Source organism: Mus caroli, unplaced genomic scaffold, assembly GCF_978045245.1.
Source record: "Mus caroli unplaced genomic scaffold, Mus_caroli_1 scaffold_15, whole genome shotgun sequence".
In the NCBI taxonomy this organism is placed as follows: domain Eukaryota; kingdom Metazoa; phylum Chordata; class Mammalia; order Rodentia; family Muridae; genus Mus; species Mus caroli.
This window is the reverse complement of record NW_028227270.1, coordinates 83,639,004-83,658,609: the sequence shown is the minus strand read 5'-3', so window position 1 is coordinate 83,658,609 and position 19,606 is coordinate 83,639,004. Positions and strand designations below refer to the sequence as shown.

At 47.0% G+C, this 19,606-nt stretch overlaps 1 long non-coding RNA gene across 3 annotated transcripts in view; it reads right to left on the bottom strand.

Moving 5' to 3' along the window:
- Positions 1–9,275: 9,275 nt before the first annotated feature.
- LOC115032940 (uncharacterized) overlaps positions 9,276–19,606 on the bottom strand; it is a 34,702-nt gene continuing 24,371 nt past the window's right edge. For all 3 annotated transcript variants that reach the window (XR_003838592.1, XR_003838593.1, XR_003838594.1), the window contains exons 3-4: positions 13,386–13,445; positions 9,276–9,593 (exon numbers count right to left, since the gene is read on the bottom strand). This is a non-coding gene — a long non-coding RNA (uncharacterized LOC115032940). The remainder of the gene's footprint in view (positions 9,594–13,385; positions 13,446–19,606) is intronic.

Here is a 19,606-nt window from a genome sequence, read left to right as displayed (position 1 = left end):
AATTCTTCATAATTTTTCATTTTCTAGGCTGACTTGATCGCAGACATCTTCCTCTCAAATCCATTCACATCATTTGGATTCTTTGACACACTGTCTAGAAGAAGACTGAGTTGAAGCCTTTTGCCGTCTCTTTATCTCGAAAGGTGCACAATAGTGATAACTGGGTGGATGAAGGCACTCAGGAGTGAGTATGAACTTAGGCTCCAGATTTCCCATAAAGCCCTCACATGCTCCTATAGAAACCTTGTCCACAATGAGTCCACCACTTGTCACTCATGCTTCCTCTCCCGTGTGGCCAGAAGTGCATGGACTATGTAGGATAAGGGCATCAGGAAGCTCACCTCTGGGTCCGGGCTCTTTAACACAAAGTCTATGTTGCTGATGACTCTATGACTATGACATAGACTATCTATGACTCTGACATAGAACAGTCAGGAGAAGCATGGAACTCTGGGATTCAACGTGGCCTCACTACTCTGGGTTCTGTGGCTGTCTGTTTGCTTGGGCAGGCTTTCATTGTGTAGCCCAGGCTGGCCCTATGCCACAGCATCCTCTGGGTTGGGTTTATAGGTACACACACTACATTGTACCTTAGACTATCAGTTATAAAGGACTGAGATCACCTGATAAGCTGAGCCATCTGCTTGCAAGCCATCTTCCAAACCCACCCCTTACCCCACTTCTCCCCACCTGAGAAATGTGATGTTTATATAGCAGGGATATAAATTTGTGTTGTATGTTTCAGGTCCACAATCCCTTCTGCAAACTCTTGGGACGAGCGAATCATCAAATTTTCCCTTTAAAGAAAGACAATGAGGTGTGTATACCACGACTGTGTTGCCCCTCCCCCCCCCCAAGCTCATGGGTAAATAAATATTCCTGTAGGGAGACATGAATGTCCACAGTAAGTGAGAGAAATCTATAGATAGCTTGCAGGCAGTTCAGGTTGAACTTTGCTGGCACTGTGGGCTCTAGAACTCAATTCACTTTAGGGTCTCATAGCTGTGTGGGCTATGAAGTGATCATGCAAGCCTTTGCTTAGCGTCTAGCAAGGATGTTTGCTGCATGAGTAAAGACTGAGTTGAATCTCTTTGATAGATCCAAGAGCTTCCCGTCAAGATGAGAAAAAATCACATCTCCAGCATGCCACGGTAGGTGTTCTTACCTCAAACAATGTTAGTTCCCCACGTGGGTTAGGACCAAGGTTCCTGGGATGTAGCAACAAGGATATAGGACAAATTCATCTTTCACCCCACTGGCCTAAAAGAGGGAGTTTCCAAAGTAGAACATAGAAGAACAAAAGCTCACTGCGTTGCTCACCACCAAATTTCCCAAATCACTGTGAATTGCTGTGCTGTGTGAATTGAAGTTCAGTCACATGGCTCTAGTCCAGCCACATTGGCACAGTGGCAGGTTTCTCTGCTCTGTCTGTGAACTTAAACAGCATTATGTTTGAGTTCAGGCTTAAAGACTTCAAGGTCTAACCTTAAAAAAGTCAAATGCAGACTTCATCTTTCCAATTTTCAAGGGGGCCAGCACAATTTTAGGGCAATTCTCATAACACAATCATAGTTTGCCTTAACGAGCAAGGTATATATACATGACAATATAGAATACTTGACCATGGTATTAATCACACAGTGACCGGGGTTCCCCACTCCCACAGTGGGACTTGTAACTATCCAGTCTAGTATATATAATTGTATATTGTAATATAATACTGGAGGGTTTTGCTTATAAAATAGCTGTGGTTTATTCATTAGTGTTGAGGCCAAGTTGAAACATCAGGATTGTAACTTCTCCCCATGCGGCCATAGACACACTGCCACACGCCGACACAATATCCTCCTACAGGTGACAATGTGCCTCACCCATCAAACTGATCATATTCCCGAGTGTTTTCCGAGACCTGCAGACTTAACAGCTCACTGGTGCCTGAATCATCCCTGCCTGTGTTTAAGCCCTTCAGAGCCAGGTCATGGCAATTCGGCCCAGACTTCTCAGATAATAGGCCAATTATATTATGTCACCCGAGACCTAAGCTCACCAGATCACTGGGCCTATTAATCTCAAAGGGGGGAATTTCCTGAACCTCATACCCAGCTGGGGATTGAGGACAATGAGTTCCTCTCCATTCATCTGTAATTCCTGAAAATACTAAGGGGCTGATTATGGCTTGTGTCTACTTCCTCTCCAAGTCTTCTATGGTGAATACCCGACACAGCTCTGGTTGCCAGGCAAGGAGATGCCAACGGTAAAGGCAACTCACATTCAGCAACACAAGGCAGGACTTGCTTCTGGTAAAGGATGGGCATCAAGGGAAATGGAAGGAGCATCTTCAGGATGTACCAGTCTGCTTCTAGTTACTGTAACTGGTGCAATGTGCAGAGAATATAGTGTATGCTGCTGGCAGTGGAGAGGAAACTCCAAGGAAGAAGGAATTTCTAAAATAGCATATGTAGAACACAGAATTGTATACGTATAGGTATAGGTATAGGTATAGGTATAGGTATAGGTATAGGTATAGGTATAGGTATAGGTAACACATATCTAGAACACAGCAAGGGCCTCATTAAAAACCACTCTGGCTTTCTGGCTCACCCACCAGCTTCTCCAGTTTGCCATCTATCCTCTGGGCACCCTCAAATCCAAGTACTGTATTTTGGAATGCTTGTTTAGAAATCTTAAAAATTAGAACCTAATATTAAAATAACTAATAAAAATGATTGACAGATGTCTCAGGTCCTTACTTTGGAAATAAAGACGGAACAGTGATCAGGCAAAAGGGTTGTAGCCGCAGGCGGCCTACCAGCTGCATGAGCTGCAATGGATGCTTGCCTAAGCACAAGGCCATCAAGAAGTTCATCCCAACCTTCCACAAGGGATGTTCTAGAATCAGATGGCTTGATGCTTCTCTCTGTTTCCCAAGGCTATCAAGTTCTTCACTATAGACTTTCTGCCACTTAGAGGAAGGTGGCCAAGAATGACCTTATAAGAACAAATGACAGAGCCTCTAACCCCATCTGAAGGATGTGATCTGTGGATCTGTGGATGCTAAACACCTAGTAAGGAGGTGATCCAGAAGGACTGAACAAGGGAAGTCTATCGTCTTCTTAAATAGAAAGAACAACAGGGGCCATACTTTAAATGACTGGTCGTTCAGAAAAGGATAAATTTCCATCTATACAACACTTTTAAAAAATGACAAAATTACAGACCTTGAGGACAGATTATGGGGGCTCATCTAGGGAAAGGGTAGGGAGTAGGTGATGGACAACCCTGTGGGGATGGGAAGTATTGTATCTGAGCTACAAAAAACGTATTACCAGTTCCTGTGATAAAACTTCTCAGGCCTAGGGACGCTCCCATAACTTCTCAGATGTATGCTGGTGGGAGAACTGTGTTGAGAACAGGAATTGGAATTTTCACAGGTTGTCAATCTCTGTCTCTGTGTCTCTGTTTCTGTCTATATCTCTCTGTCTATATCTCTGTCTGTCTCCCTCCCCACCCTCTCTCACATACACACACAGAGTTCTCATGTAGAATGTCCCCCAAACGATCACATGTTGAAAGCTTGTCCCTGCCATGAGATGTTATTTGGAGATGATGAAACTCTAAGGAGTGAGGCCTCATGGGAGGAAGTGAGGCCATTGGGGGTGTGCACTTAAAGGATACCGGGACTTGCACCTCTTCTTGCCTCTTTTGTTTTCTGGGGACCGTGCAGTGAACAAGTTTGCTCCACCACACATGCCCCGCCGTGAGTGCTCCCTCACTACAGGTTCCAAAGTGGTGAGGCCAAGGTTTCAGTGAAACCCGTGAAACCACTATGTGAAGCAATGTGAGCCTGGGTCGCACTCCTACCCCATCCGCTGGGCAGTGGCGGTAGGATGCAGCTCCAGGAAGAATGCAAGCCATGAGAAGAAACACGCAAAGGTGTGCTGTGGGGTTAGGTGGCTGAAGGCATTTTCAGCACAAAATTCTGATGGCTCATCTGCTCATCAATCCATCCCACTTTAAGGAATGCCTTGTACACATAAGGATGAGTTGGTGTGATGCTGTGAGATGTGACTGGCCTCTGAAAGGCACCGGTGCCAGCTTCCAGGTTTGGACATGATTCCAATTCTGCAACGCATTACCTGGGGAAACTGGGTAAAAGGCTAGAAGATCTTGCCTACCACTCTGCAACTTCCTGTGAATCTTTAACGATCTCATAACAAACATTTTAAAATTGGCTGAATCCATGAGGGAGGTTGTACAAATGATTTGTTCAGCAGCCGTAGGAGGCACAGATGTATGGACAAACGACAAGCACTATTAATATTAACCATTTTGTTCTGTGGGTTAGGCTCTATCTCACGTATTTCACTGTGCACTAGGCAGACTACTAAACACACTATTCCTTTGTGAAACTCCAGAGTTACCCTGCAGGTTGTTCCTACAAAGAACACTTCTGAAGCGAGGCAGTGTTTAGCCTGTGCAATAGCACATATCAGCCCGCCCTTTGGCCAGCTACTGCAAAGGAATAAATATCTCAGTTATTGTTTTGTAGCTGATTTTCTTATCATCCTAGCTTCAGGATTTATTCTGCTTCTCAAACTGCTCCACCTTCAAGCCTTCAAGCCTGCTTTGGCAAATACTGACATTGATTACAGAGAACTCCTGGGTTCTCAGTCAGCAACTGCTTGGTGTTCAAACACAAAACATAATCTTTTTTTATTAAGTGACCCTCTATTGCACACTGATTACTGGCTGTAAGGGCTAACCTCAGCAATTGCCTGTAATGTCAGCACTAGGAAGTCCATGACAGGAAGATTTAAGGGTGGTACAAAGGCTATATGTCTTAAGGCAGCAGGGGCTACAAAGGGATGTCTCAAGTAAATAAGAAAAGATTACTTTCTGCTTTAGAATTTCTCAAAGTGCATCAACCCTAAGTCACATATGCATTTGCTCTTTGGTAACTTTAGGGCAGTGGTTCTAAACCTGTGGGTCATGACCTTTTGGTGGGGGTTCAAATGACCCTTTTATAGGGGTCCCATATCAGATATCTGCTTATCAGATAATTACATTATGATCCATAACAGGAGTAAAATTACAGTTATGAAGTAGCAATGACAATAGTTTTATGCTTGGGGTCACCACAACATGAGGAAATGTCAAGAGTCACAGCCTTGGGAAGGTTGAGAACCCTCCTCGGCTTTAGGGGTTGGTTCGTGCACTCCCACAGTCTCCAAGATCTGAGGTGGTCCATCTCTTCTGGAAGCAGTGTGTTATTTGTGTATAAGCGTTGTACGTTCTCTAAAGTACTTTAATCCACCTCTAGGTGGCTCATAATAAATAACACGGGAAGATGTTATGTAATTCTTGCTCTGGTATATCTTTTGGGAAATAACAGAGAGAAGAAGTCTGTACACGATCGGTACAAACGCAGCTTTTGTTTGGAATATTTTCCATGTGCTGTGGGTAGACGACTCTAAGAGCCAGTGCACAGCACCCAGTCATCGCCCTCGGCTCCCGGGGACAGATATTGTTCAATCTGTTTGTGTGTAGGCCACTTGTGACTGAACAAGTCACGGTGGAGCCAGTCACAGGAGGCAGCCAATATAGTCCAGCAAGGAAGTCCAGAATCATTCTGAGTCCGGTGACGAATGAACAGGATGAGGAAGAGGTGTCAGGGGCAGATAGAAAGAGCTGGACAGGTGAGGCGGGCTTGAGGCCATGACTCACTTGGGGCTCCCTTTTGTCAGGAGGGAGGGAGGGAGGGGCAGGTAGAGCATGCCCAGGGCGGAGAAACCCACACCCTGCACCAGCTCCGCTCTGCTCTGCTCCTCCCACCCCTGGTTCCCATCAGACACAGGTGTAAGGGATGCACAAAGCTGCTTCTTCAGCAGCGAGTTGGCACAGTGCCTCAGGTGAGGTCAGGCTTGGCTTTCTCAGTGCCATAATAGAAGCCTTGCCATGAAGGGTTTGAGAATGAATAAGAGAGGGTGGGGCAGGGTGACCTTTGAAGGACAGGATCTAAAGGCTTTCCTGGAGCAACTTTCATCTCAACACATTCACATGCCACACAAGATCCACACCACTCACATACATGCACACTGTTCATATGCACACACATACACACGAACACATCACTCACACACTACATACCGTACACACTGCACATACCAGTCTGCACATATACCACATAATGCAACACAGGTCACATACACCCCACACACACATACACACACACACACACACACACACACACACCACTACCACCATCACCATCACCATCATACAAAGATGCTCACACACGCCTATGATGTTTCTGTTGACTCCATCCCCCTAGACTTCCCTGATTTGGCCCTGAAGATAAAGGAAAGGCACACACTTTAAGAGACAAAACAGGAAGGGGAACTGGAGAAGTGGGAGGAGAGTCCTCTTTAACCTACTGAAACTCCAGGATGAGTTTGCATGCCAGGTGCACACTCCCCAGCTGTGTGACCTTGTCATTGCTTCTCTGGGCCTTACTGGCCTCCTTTGTAAAATAGAGCTCATGAGAGCAAGGCTGAAGAGGAGGAGGAGGAAGAGGAGGAGGAGGAGATGATGATGATGATCTCATTGGAGGAAGCTTGAAGGTGTGGGTGTGCATGAGAACACACAGGAGGGCAGAGAACACTGGTTCGATACTCCAGAGATTCTTATAAGCTCCAGCTGGAAACCCCTGTACCCTCCCTAGAAACTCGACTTCCCCCTTGGTTTCCTTCTCCCTCCCACCCAGCACCTCTGCATTTGTCTTCCTGTGCCCTTTCTAGTCAGGAGGCATCCTGGCTCAGGATTGAACACAGGGCTCCAGGGTTTGGCTGCTATGGGTTATGCGTTCTCTGTAAAGGCCCATGTGTTAAGAACTGGTCCCCAGAATGCTACTGGGAGATGGTGGAATCTTTGGGAGGTGGAACCTGATAGGTGGAAGTTGGGTCTTTGGAGGAACAGCCTTGAAGGGACAACTGAGACTCCAGCCCTTGCCCCTTCTCCTCTCCCTTCTCCTCTTCCTTTACCTTCCCCCAACCCCACCCCATACCTGTTTTTGGCTGCTATGAAGTGGGCAGTCTCCTATGTTACATACTCCCTTCATGATGTATTGGCTTACCAATTGTCATTTGAGCCATTGCTTTGGGACCTCCAAAGCAGTGACCAACACAAACCTTTGTCTCTTATAAGCCAACTCCTCTCAGGTGTCTGTTACAGTGAGGGGAAGCTGATCAACACACTCACTACGATGAGATCAAATCTTAGCTGCACCCCAGCCTTGCTTGGCCAAGCACTTATTCTCCTGGGCCCATGTCTTCAATCCTCCCTCCCAGTCCCAGCCACAAGGACACAGGAGCTGGTGGGAATGCTGGCTCTAAAACCAGCGTCTATGAGCAGCACACTGGGTACCAGATTCCAACACACTGGCTTGCCTGACTCTGGAATCATTGAGGGTTCTCCCCGCTTCCTCCTTCCTCCATCCTCCTTGCTGATAGGCGTCAAGACCTGTCAGGAAATGAGCATTCCTGGTCTCCCAGCCCTGTGCTCAGAGCCTTCTCCTGCCAGCCTCCTGACCACCCCGTGACTTGTCATCTCCCCCCCCCCCCCCGTGACTTGTCATCTCTTCTTGACCCCCAGATCTCCATCTGCCTTTCCCAGGAGCACGACTCAAGTTAACAGTGTGGTTGCTGTGAAGATCAAAGGCAGTAGATACACAATGATGAAGAAAGAGGAAGAGAGGGAGGAGCGTTTGGTGGGGTGGTCCCCCTTCCTGTCTAGCCAAAGCTGAGGGGCAATTCTGACAGCTGGTGACTCTAACAATTCCAGATCTATAATGCCCAGGGTCCCCAGAATATAATCTTCTGCTGATGATCATGTAAGGGAGAGTTAAGTTTACTGGGTCTCCATTTCTTCTATGGTAAAACAGGCTTCTCACAAGGCTATGGTAAGGAAACCTAGAAAGGGTCTGGCATCTTCCAGGGCACCTGCCTTTCAAGGTGAGCTCTCTATGGGAATCAGCCCTGAGGGCTGGAAATGCCAGGTCGTGTTGACCTATAGCCATTGACCAGGGGCTGCTTCCTGGACCTTTCCAAAGCAAATTACCATTCAGGTGTAGAGCCGAGGTAAAATGAGGCACAGGAAACTTGTCTTCCACCCCTAACTATCAGAACATCGGGAGATTCCAGTCAAGAGGAAAGATGACAGCAGATGCCCTTTGCTGAGGGCCTCTATGCAGGCCTGTGGGTAAAGACAAGCCTGGGTCATTTTTTTTTCTTTGCTTCTCACACCACCTCCCCCACTCCACCATCCCCACAAGAAGGAAGAGAAAAAAGGCCACAGCGCAGACAGGCAGGAAAGCCCCAGTCCCTCCACACTCACCACCAGTCTGGGAAGTCTGAGCTGAACAACCATAGAACTCATCCTGCAAAGAAGAGAGGGTGACAGAACCCTACCCACTGCCCCGAGCCATGTGCTCTACAGCCTCTACCCCCTCCCCCCAGAGGACAGACATATCTACGGTCTAGACCGAGAGAGCCTGCCTTGCTCACAAGACAAGAAAATGGGGCATCCAGAACCATTCTCCTGTTTTGAAAAAGGGCAAATATCCTAGACATGTGTGTCCAAACACCCCAGCCTCATCCCTTTCACTGTGACCTCAGCATCTGGGGTGGGGGGGTGGGGCAGAGAATACAGGGCTAACCCACACCTGGCTTGGTCTCTCTCTCTAAAGTCTCTGGCTCAGCCAATCAGGCCTCACTAAGAAGGAACCTTTGTGACAGTAGCATCAGAGTCACAGGCTCCGATGTTACTATTTTTTAACATCTATTAAATGCCATGGCATGCTGAGGTCATGGGGGGGGGAGGGGGCAAGGGTGGGTAGCTTTGGTGGGCTGGCAAGGCAGGAGATAAACAGATGCATGTCATTCCGGAGCTCTGAGGGAAGACGCCCCTCAGAGCCAGGGCTCTGCTTTCGTGCCTGCTGTCGTTTCTACCAGCACTGTTCTCAGAACTTTCCATCCAGCACTTGGCAATGGGATAAATCAGAGCCTGACGACTTCTTGGCTACAGCCTCACTGTGCCAGGAGCGTCAGCACCACCAGGCACTCCCTGGTGACATGGTTGGCTCCTTCTATCCAAGCACACAGTAATAAAACAACAGCTGGATGCAGGGGCATGGCTGTGGCGTTCTTTCCAGTCACTAACTGAAACTAGCATCTCTCCTTCCCCCTCCCCCTCCCTCACACCCCCTCTCCTGTCTCGGTAAAAGTCAGTGAAGGTTTTACACTGGCCCGAAGGATAAGCCAATAGTGTTGGAAGGGACCAGAGAGATGTTGTATGAGTGCATGGTAAATAGGGCAAGAGGGTGGGGGGAACTGAGACTGAGCTGGAGAGGTAGAGTTCCTGGACTTTAAGGCTCCTCATCACCCTCATGCCCTGTCCCAGCACATGCTCGCCCTGCCCATCCCCCACTCCAGGGACAGTGTGGAGCTGCAGGGGTGTGAAGCTGCGCACCCTGAGAATATGGAAGAAGACAGTCTCAAGCTTCACTTCTGCTTCTCCTCTGGCTTTAGGTTCCTCGTCTGGAAAAATAGAAAGTTTGGGCTTAGTAGGTAACTCAAGAGGTTCCACAAACTCTCTGTAATAACTGTGTAAGCAGTCTAGCCATGTGTCTGCCTAAACACAGTATGTGATGCCTCCTGCACCTACTGCATGCAATGAGACACCCGGCAGGCAACACAACACAAACTGCCTGCCATGAAATGAGACACCCCGATCTCAACACGGTGCCCTCTGAACCAGCGCAGTGCCCCTTTATGCAAAGCAGTAGCTTCCAAATCCATTTCAATGGCCTCTGATTTTAGGGTGATGCCCACTGGAGACAAGGCCAGCTTCCTTCTGAGGTAATGATCTGTAGAGACAACAGGGCTGTCTGTGATTCTCCTCTGAACAGGGCTCATATCCACCCCATCCTTGCCCACAGGGCCCTGCTCTGTTCCCTGGGTTTGGCACCAAAGATACCCCCTCCCCTATGTTCACCCAGGGCACATTCTTGCTCACCTTTCAAATGACTCATAGTAGCTAGGGACAGAGTGCCCCAGAGCAAGCTGGCAAGTCAGTGCCCATCCACCCCTTCCTTCCCCAGGTACCACCACTAGGAGCTGTCTGGCTGTCAGCTGTTCCCAAGCTCAGGGGCTCCTTGGGTTACAGAAGCCAGAGGACATGGAAATTGAAACAGGAGAAGCCACTGGTGGGGGGCCAGAGACTCCCTGGGGCAGCTATGGAAAGACAGCCCTGCCAGAATAGCCACATTATTTATTGGTTCTCTAGGGGGAAGGCATATATGGTTATAAAAAGAGACTCTTCAAATCAAACAACAACCAGATTATTCAAGGCTCTCCAAAGTACACCCCAAACATCACCATCACCCCTGTTTAATCAAAGGCCACAGCCAGGGTGGGAAGTACCTAACAATAGCCTGTCAGCATCACAGCCTTTGTTTCCCACTGGGTTCACAAGACAGGGAGCTTAGCAGGGAGGGAGGGACATTTCTGGGCCCACCCAGCTAGCCCAGGCCCCACAAGCTGCTGCTTTGCTGTCCTTAACCAATGTAGGGTTAGAGGGATATTCAAAGGCTCAAGGCATTTCTACCATTCACAAACCACAGCCTGGCTGCCGGGGAGAAGGAGGGCTAGCCAACTGAAAACGTTGTCATGTGGCCCTGCTGTTGAGTGCTGGGATGTGAAGGCCAGAGCAGTGTCTGGGCTGCGAATGGGTTTCACCAGGCTGGATCAGGTGGCCGCTTTCCTGGAAACTGGCCTTCTCGTTGCTAGGCTGATAAGGCAGGGACATTGCTACCCTTGGCGCACATGAGAAACCTTGTTGACGCTGAAGAAGAGCTGGGATCTGTTAACTGTTCAGACAAAGCAGAGGGCCCCTGCAGTTACTCCATATCCCAGAATAACTCAGATCACCAAGGCAGGTGTGCGGTGAGAGAGCCAATGAATCCAACCTTCAGTAAGTGTTCCAGAGGCAGAGAGAAAGACAGCAACAGGATGCAACTTTGGGGCATCCTATCTTCCCCATGTACTCCCCAGATTTTAGCTTCCACCCTGGATAACTGTGGACTCCTGTAACACACATGTGCTAACCACTCCTGACGCTAGACCCCCAAAGCAGCTGCTGGGCAGTACAAGGTACAGGAAGCTGCCTCCTGGGGACAGAGATCTGTATACTAGCAGGTGTGGCTGGGAAGGCGCTGGCCCTGGAGCCTCGCTGTTTATAACTGTGATGGGGGGGCAGGACATTCGGACTTCAAAGGGTTTAGAGGTCAGGCAATGAAGCCTTTTGGCAGAGCTCCAGGGACAAGTAGCTTACACTGATTTCTGCCCCCACCACCATGGCGTAACAAGGCCCCTTTATGTTGTAACTCACAGCACTTGCACCTTGCCTGCAAAGTACCCTCTCCTGGACTGTTCAAACACCCCCCCTCACACACACATACACAGTCTTTCGTCTCACACACACACACACACACACACACACACACACACACACACAGAGTCTTTCATCCATCAGGTAGTTACCAGCCCTTGCATAACCTGTCACTTGAATTTTTCCCAACATTCCCTGCAAGTAGCTGTCAGCCCTTGGGAAGAGGTGAATGGAGAATTGCAATGAGAAGTCCCTAGGTCCCCCTAAAATGAGCCCTGCCTCGTAGCTGCTGGGGTGTGTGCGCGTGCAGGGGTGGGGTCAGGATGCACTGTGTGGCTGGCTTTACCCAATTGGAGCATCCTATTTCTGTCCCCAAAGTGAAGGACAAGACACTGGGTTCCAAACTCTGCTTCCCACAGATCCTTCATGGAGAACAGATTGGATTCCAGAAGGCAAAGGGAATAATGAAGAAAGGAAGGAAAAGAGAAAGGAAGAAAGGCCTGCAGCCATCAGGCCACTGAGACATTAATACAGAAGTAGAGATGAAGCCCACAAATGAGGTCCTCCACTATTGCCTTACAGATGATCCTGCTAGGCTCTGCCCAACAGCTGCCTAGCAACAGGTGCTGGGCTAGGTGCTGAGCTACCCCAAAGCTATCTATCTAAGTAGCTATGTATCTATCTACTTATGTATCTATGTATCTATCTATCTTTGTATCTATCTATCTATCTATCTATCTATCTATCTATCTATCTATCTACCTACCTACCTACCTTTCTATGCTCTCTCCCATCAAATTAAAAAAAAAAAAAAAAAAAGACGCACAACACTCACCAAGAGGGATAACATGGAAACGAGCACAAACTGCATTGTGGGTAATTCTGAAATGTGGGTAAGTCTGCATTGTTGTGCCATATGAGTGAGTCTACTCTGGAAAAAGAGACAGAAAGGAAAGGCTGGGAAACCAAGAAAGGAAAAGCAAGCCAACCAGAGATGGGTGTGGTGGCACACACTTGCAGTGGATCACTGGGAAGACTGAGGCAGGAGGATTTGAAGTTCAAGGCCAGATTGCATTACATACCAAGATCCTGTCTCAAGTACTTCTACCACCACCACCAATAATATAATCATAATAACAACAACAACGACACAGTAACAAAAACAGGCAAGATAAAAATAATGCTAAACATGATGATGAGTTTGAAATGGGGGGGTTAGAAAGAGAAAAAAATCAAATGCATATTAAACATACACTATTAAACACACATATCTAATATACATACATTGAGTTATAGAAATCCTATTTATGCCTGAAAGCTAGAAAAAAATAAAACAGCTGGAAAATTTAAAGTATTTTAATGAAAACAAAGTACCATACAAACATCGCATTTATAGTACTGAGTAGTGAACTCCAAAGGTTTCAAGGAAAAAAATGGCTAGGAGTTAGGGAGATGATACAGTAGTTAAGGGCATTTGCTGCTCTTAAAGGCTTTGTTCCCAGTACCCACATGGCAGCCCACAGCCATCTGTAACTCCAACTCCAGGAGATCTGATGCCTATCTCTGGCCTCCACAGGCACTCACAGGGTGTACACACATACATACATGCAAACAAAACACTCATAAGCATATGGTAAAATAATCCATAAAAACAGAGGACAATATTAATCCATCCATTTTATAGCAACCAAGCTCAAATTATTCCACAGTTTTAGTTTGAAAAAGCTGGGGGGGCTGGGGTTGTGGCTCAGCGGCAGAGCGCATGCTTAGCATCCATGAGACCGTTGGTTGCCTCCCCAGAACCAACGAGAAAGTTCACTGAAATCAAAATTATAAACTTTCCCATTTGTAAAACTGGACAGCTGTTGTGGTAACCACATGCGTGGAGCGGTCACCATGAACAGATGTGTGCTTTGGGGAAGCCTTGGTTCAAATCTCACCTGAGCATTTATTGCTGTGCGGGCTCTAGCCATCTGTACTCTGTGCTCTGCTTCCCCCACCTGCAAAAGCAGAAGATAAAAGTGTCTGTTCGGAGGTAGGTGCAACAACTCATCAGCAAACCACGGAAAGTTACTAGAGCATCTCCCAGTTTACTATTAAAGACTCGACAATGTTAACTGTTTGATGATCGCAGGAGATAATTTTATGGCTTTTTATTACCCAGAAGTATGTGGAAGCTGACAAACCAGTTAGAGGGTGGCTTCTGTCACACACATGAGGGATGATGGGGCCAAAACTAAGGCTGAGGCAGTGAGTCTGGAGAGAGAGGACTGAAAAGGGGAGAAAAAAATGGGTGAGAAACCAAATCAACAGACTCTGGAACAGATAAGAGAAAGAGAATAAAATGTACTCGAGTATGCTGTAGAACTTTCCAGCACATACAATCAAGAACTGACAAAAGAAACTAGGAAAATGATGGTAGTCAATGAAAACTGGCAATTGTTGAGTACTTCCTGTGAGCCAGGAATTAGCACCATGTGGTAACTCATTTAATCCTTATGATAGTCCTGGTAGGTAAGCTCTCCCCATTTTACAGATGATAAGACTAAGTCACAGAAAGACTGTAATGTATAAAGACTACACAGTTAGTAGGCAGATGCACTGGACCTTGTGAAACAAGAGAGGGAGTGAGAAGCAAGGTCTTATTGTGCTGTCCAAGCTGGTTGACATTCAGCATCTTGTCCTGGTTGGCTTGGACTGCAACAGTTCTTCCTCCTTAATCTCCCACTTGCTGAGATCAGTGGGTTGTACCATCATTCCTGGCTCTTCCTGATCTTGTAGCCCAGGCTACCCAGCTCAGATGCCCACATATTTAATCTTCTAAAAGACAATGGCTTTTGGATTCAGGAAAGTAACATTGACCTCTGGCCACTGCAATGGAGACACCAGCATGTAACTGCACGTACATATGCTCGTGTGCGCGTACACACACAGACACACAGACACACACACACACACAGAAAGATCACACATGATAATGGTTCAGTAGTGTAAGGGTCATCTAATAGATCAAACACGACAGTTTGAAACTTAGAAGACAGGGAGAGATGACAAAAGAGCTAAAGATTCCAGAGCTGTGGGCACGGTGGGATTAGTATCAGGAAAAGGAGAGAAACTTTGAGATACCCTGGACATGGATGCTCTCAACAGAGTCACAAGGATATCAGGGTGGGCCACTTGTCATTGCAAATGAAGCAGATCTAGATGACTTCCTGAAGAAGGCTTTTGATGGCTCAGATTCTGAAATCCTTTGCCATATGTGAGGGATCTGCTATTTTCTGTGGGTCTTATCTATTTCCCCTAGAGTACCCAGGTGACCACTGCCTCATAGTCCAGACTGAGCAAAGATGTCTGGGCCAATATGATGGACATTAGGTCATGGTACATGACACAAAAGCAAAGCACAGCAGCTGATTAGCTTTACCTGTATTCGTTTGATTCTTATTGTTGTGATAAAACCCCAGGCAAGACCAACTTGAAGAGGAAAGAGTTTATGTTAGCTTACAGATCATAAGAGTTCATCTCTGAGAGAGGCCAAGGCGAAAACCTGGAGGCAAGAACTGACCACAGAGGACTCTGCTTACTGGATTGCTTCACCTAGCTTGCTCAGCTATGTTTCTTATACAGCCCAGGTTCACTCGCATAGGGATGGCCCTGCCCACAGTGGGCTGGACTCCCCTACATCAACTAGCAATCAAGAAAATGCCTCAGAGACTTGCCACAGGTCAGACTGATCAGTTCATTTCTTCAGCTGAGGTTCCCTTTTCCTTTGTGACTCTAGGTTTGTATCAAGTGACAGGTAGACCTAATGATGACACCATTTGTGGCACTGTGATGGTATCCAGTGGGGTTGGAGTAGCCAGTGGATTCTGTGTCCCCCTAAACTACGATTGACCTTAGATAGACTCTTCATTTCCAGCTTTCTTCTCGAGTCTTTCTTTCTGTTCGGGGAATGTCCTAAATTCCCTTTGCCGGGGTTATTTCTTTTGTTTAATCTGCACTCCTGTCCAGCCCAATACCAACACAGTTTTTCTCAATTCTATTCTTCTTGCTTTCTTTTCTTTCCTGTATAAAAGAGGAGGGAAATACATATTCCCAGCATGCAGCATCCGCAACGGTGATTACCTCTGGGTTCAATGCCTCCATAGGGATGCTTCCCCTTGGGAGCCTGACGTTTTTCTAAATATACATAAGATGGGATGTTTATATACATCCAAAAATATATAGGCTGGGAGGATGTTTGCATAGAATTGACTCATCTCCTCCTGTACCCTTTGATATCACCTCTAGATGATACAAATTCTTTTTCCCTGATGCCTGAGGTCTGACAAGCAGCTTACTCAACTTTCTTAATTAACTTCAATCCTAATTCTAGCTCCAACTTGGTAAGGTTAATTAAAACAACCAATGCTAGACAGTCTTTACAACCCATTATCCCAGAGCCCGGAGATGTTCCCAGGGTTCCTTACTACAGATATCCCTTGGAAGAGAATACCCAAATCAGCAGATGCTCATGGCCCTTATATCAGATGGGATGCTATTTGCAGTGAACTGACACGCATCCTCCTGTATCCTTTAATACACTTCTTGATGACTTATAGTATCCAATACAAGGTAGATGTTGTATAACAAATTAAGCTGCAATGCCCTGGGAACAAGGAGAAAAGTCTGTACACACTTGGTCCTGATGTGACCTTTAAAAATACTTTCATCTGGTGCTTGACTGAACTTGGGAGGGCAAATCCTTAGATGTGGATGTTAGGTCTCAAACCCAGGACAAAAGACTAAAGTGCTTATTTAGCATATCAAAGTGGACTGGGCCACTAGGTTCTCCCAGCATCCTTCAGTCCCTACCTGTTACAGGGTATGACTGGCATACTTTGCCCCCTACCCTACTTCTCCAGCCCAGGGGTTGGGCTGCCCTTTCCCCAATGGTATAATCTAACCATTTTGATTACTTAGCTTTTCATCTACCCTTTATCCTCCTGGCCTCTTGGTCTGACTCTCCCCTCACCCGTCTTCCTCTCCCCTCACATTGTTGGCATCAAGAACTGGTTTTACAGTCAGGTCTCAAGTCATCTCCAAATCCAGCAATGATGATAAGTCATCCATAGTCGACAGGGACCCCATGCATCTGTTGCCATGGCAATCACCATGGATCCCTAGAGTCCACCTGGTCCACCTCCCACCTCTACCTTCAAGTGGCTAGCTACATCACAGCCTAAATAAAAGGTAGGCTTTTCTGACCTTTGTTCTCTCTTCTCCTTCCCCCTTTGTCTCCGCCGCCCCCTTTTGCCCCTTTCCTCCCACAGTAAACCTCTCTCAGGTAGAACTGTACTGGCCTGGTGTGGTCTGTCTGGACATGAGTCGTGTTTCTAACACAACACACATGGCTTAGGGTCATGTCACTCTGGACTCTCTCAGATGTCCCTGCCTCTGGCTATGCTTTCCCTCGTATAAACCTTCTCCTCCACCATATCCAGGAGCGGTCATGGCCTCTCTTTGTATTACTTTTTTTACTCAGTGGAATGAACATGGATGGCTGCTCATATTTCTTCTTGGTTGCTCAGTGCCTCTGCCAAGATAGTCTCAGTGTCATTTATAGACCTGGGACAGGCTGCAGAAGGGTTCCCCACAGCTATCCTCCCACAGATCATGGAGCCAGTCATGACCCTTTCCCAAGACCATAAGATCAAGCTCACTGTCTGACCCACACTAGGCCTCAAGATCCTGGCCAAGGGCACCTAATGAAGGTAACCTGCGGATCCTCTCCTGTGAGATCTGAGACTCTCTTCTTCCAAAGCCCAAAAAGCACAGAACATAAGGATTTCTCCAAAGAGGGCCCTTGTTTTTCTGACAGAGGGCAGAAGAAATGACTCTGTTCCTATGTTGATGTGCCCCGCACAAAAGAGATGAACGGATATAAAATACAAATGTCATGGTCCCAGACTTGGCCCGGCAAAGGCCCCTAAGGCTATCATTTCTTTTTCATGGGACTGCATGGGAGTGAAAAGCAGCATTGACTGTGGCACTGGCTGCTCACACTAGATGAAGTTGAAATTAGACAATTCTTAAAGACATGTGTCTTGTCTACATGGGATGAGAGCCAGCCCCTCTGGGAAGAGCCAAGCTGGAAGGCAGGCGGCTCCAGCAGGTCCCAGCAGTGAGTTTCACATTCACTGTGCACGCTGCCTAAGCTTTTTCTCTGCACAACATCTGAGCCACTGTAGCTCCCCAGGACAGAGGGCGAGATAGCCCCTCCCCCGTCCCCCCACACCCCCTCCCCATCAAGCCTCCACTGGAACAGGTGATGGAGTGGTTAGCCATTTTTAAAAGGTGATGGCATGGAAAAACCAAGTCATCGTAGCAAGGCTCAAGGCTGGAAGCCCTTCTTGTTTTCCTGGAATAGTTGCACCAGGGCTAGAGATGGGACTGTAACTGAGCAGTTAGAAAACCACTGCTAAGAGCTGCCCTGCCCTGCCCAGCCATTGTATGGGGAGATCTTTTTGGTTCTTAGTTTTATTTTAGCTTTTGCAGTTCTGTGGGTAGAAAGCATTCTTAACCACTAAACTATTCATCCCTTGGCCCCTTTATTTTGGGTTTTAAATTTTGAGACAAGTTCTCACTGTGCTGCCTTGGCTGGCTCTGATTTCACTCTGTAGCCCAGGCTGGCCTGGAACTTTCACTCCTCCCTCAACTTCTCAAATAGCTGGGTCTACGGCCTAAGCCACCAGGAGGTCCAACTCATTGTCTTCCTGGTCTTCTTGCTATCTAACCAAGGTGAAGGGGTGGTCATGTGACCCTGGCTCAGCAAATAAGAATCTCTCTCTTAAAATAAGGACTAATCCTGTAAGTATAAAAAATAATCATGGAGGTTGAAGCCAGATTATGTGCCCTCTGCCTTCCATCCCTTAGTCAGCCTAAAAGTGCTAAGAAACAGGTAGGAACTCTGAGGAATCAGTGGGGAAACTCGGAGGACGACTGCATATGGAGGCAACACCAAAGGCAGGAATGGGCTGGAAATGAGGATGATCAACAGTAATTCATAGTGTGGTGCAAAGTAGCTGGCAGGGAAGATCTCGAAAGCCTCTCTGAAAAGAAATGATACAAGCTTGAGGTGATGAATCTGCCCCTCACCCTGACTTGATGACTGTGAAATGCGTCCATTGATCCAAGCATCAAACCACAATACAAAAATCTGTACAGTTAGAGGAAGAGAAGTGGAGTGGGAGGAGGAGGGAGTCCAGAGGGAGGGCTCAGGAAGGAGAATGTCTTCTTCATGCGCTCTGCTCTCCACCAGACTTTTAGAGCTCTCATGTGCACAGACTACCTCTGTCTGGGAAATGAAGCCCAAAGAAAGAGCCTGACTGCCCAACCCCTCTCAGGACCCCAAGAGTGCAGAGGATAGATAAACTTCCCTGTCTCTGTGTATCAGTCTTTCAAGACCCCTGAACCCCATTTCAAGCATCAGGCTGCCCTAACTCAGGAAGATAAAAAATGGACCTCCCAGGCAAGACATCTGAGGTTCTCCTTGTCCTGGTGGGTCCCCCAACTTCATCTAGTCATTTCTACTCTCCCCCAAATTCCATGCCTACTTTGTCTCTCAGTTCTGAGAATGGCACAGTCTGAGGATTGAGAGACTGGACCTTTGCTGAGACTCATGACATAGTCTAGGTACTTGATAGCCTACGGCAGTGGTTTCCAATTTTCCTAATGCTGTGACTCTTTATATAGTTCATGTTGTAGTTGGTGACCCCAACTTATTTCTGTTGCTACTTCATAAATTTTTGAATTGTTGCTACTTTAAATTTTGCTACTGTTATGAATCATAATATAAATATCTGATATTCAGGATATCAGATATGTAATCCTTGTAAAAGGATCTGTCGACCTCCCCCCAAAGGGGACATGTCCCACAGGCTGAGAACTGCTGTCCTGAGAGATCATGAACACAGAGTGGGGAATAAAAACAGAGGAAAACAAACAGAATGGGTGCTGGTGGATGGAGTCACGTAATAAAATGGAAACAAGAACTTAAAAATAACTGTCAGCCTTTACCTAAGAAAGAAGGAAGGAGAACTCAGCTCTAAAGAGCTGATAGCCATAAGTGAAAACCAATTTGACATTGGACTTAAAAAACAAAGAGTGGATAGAGAATATG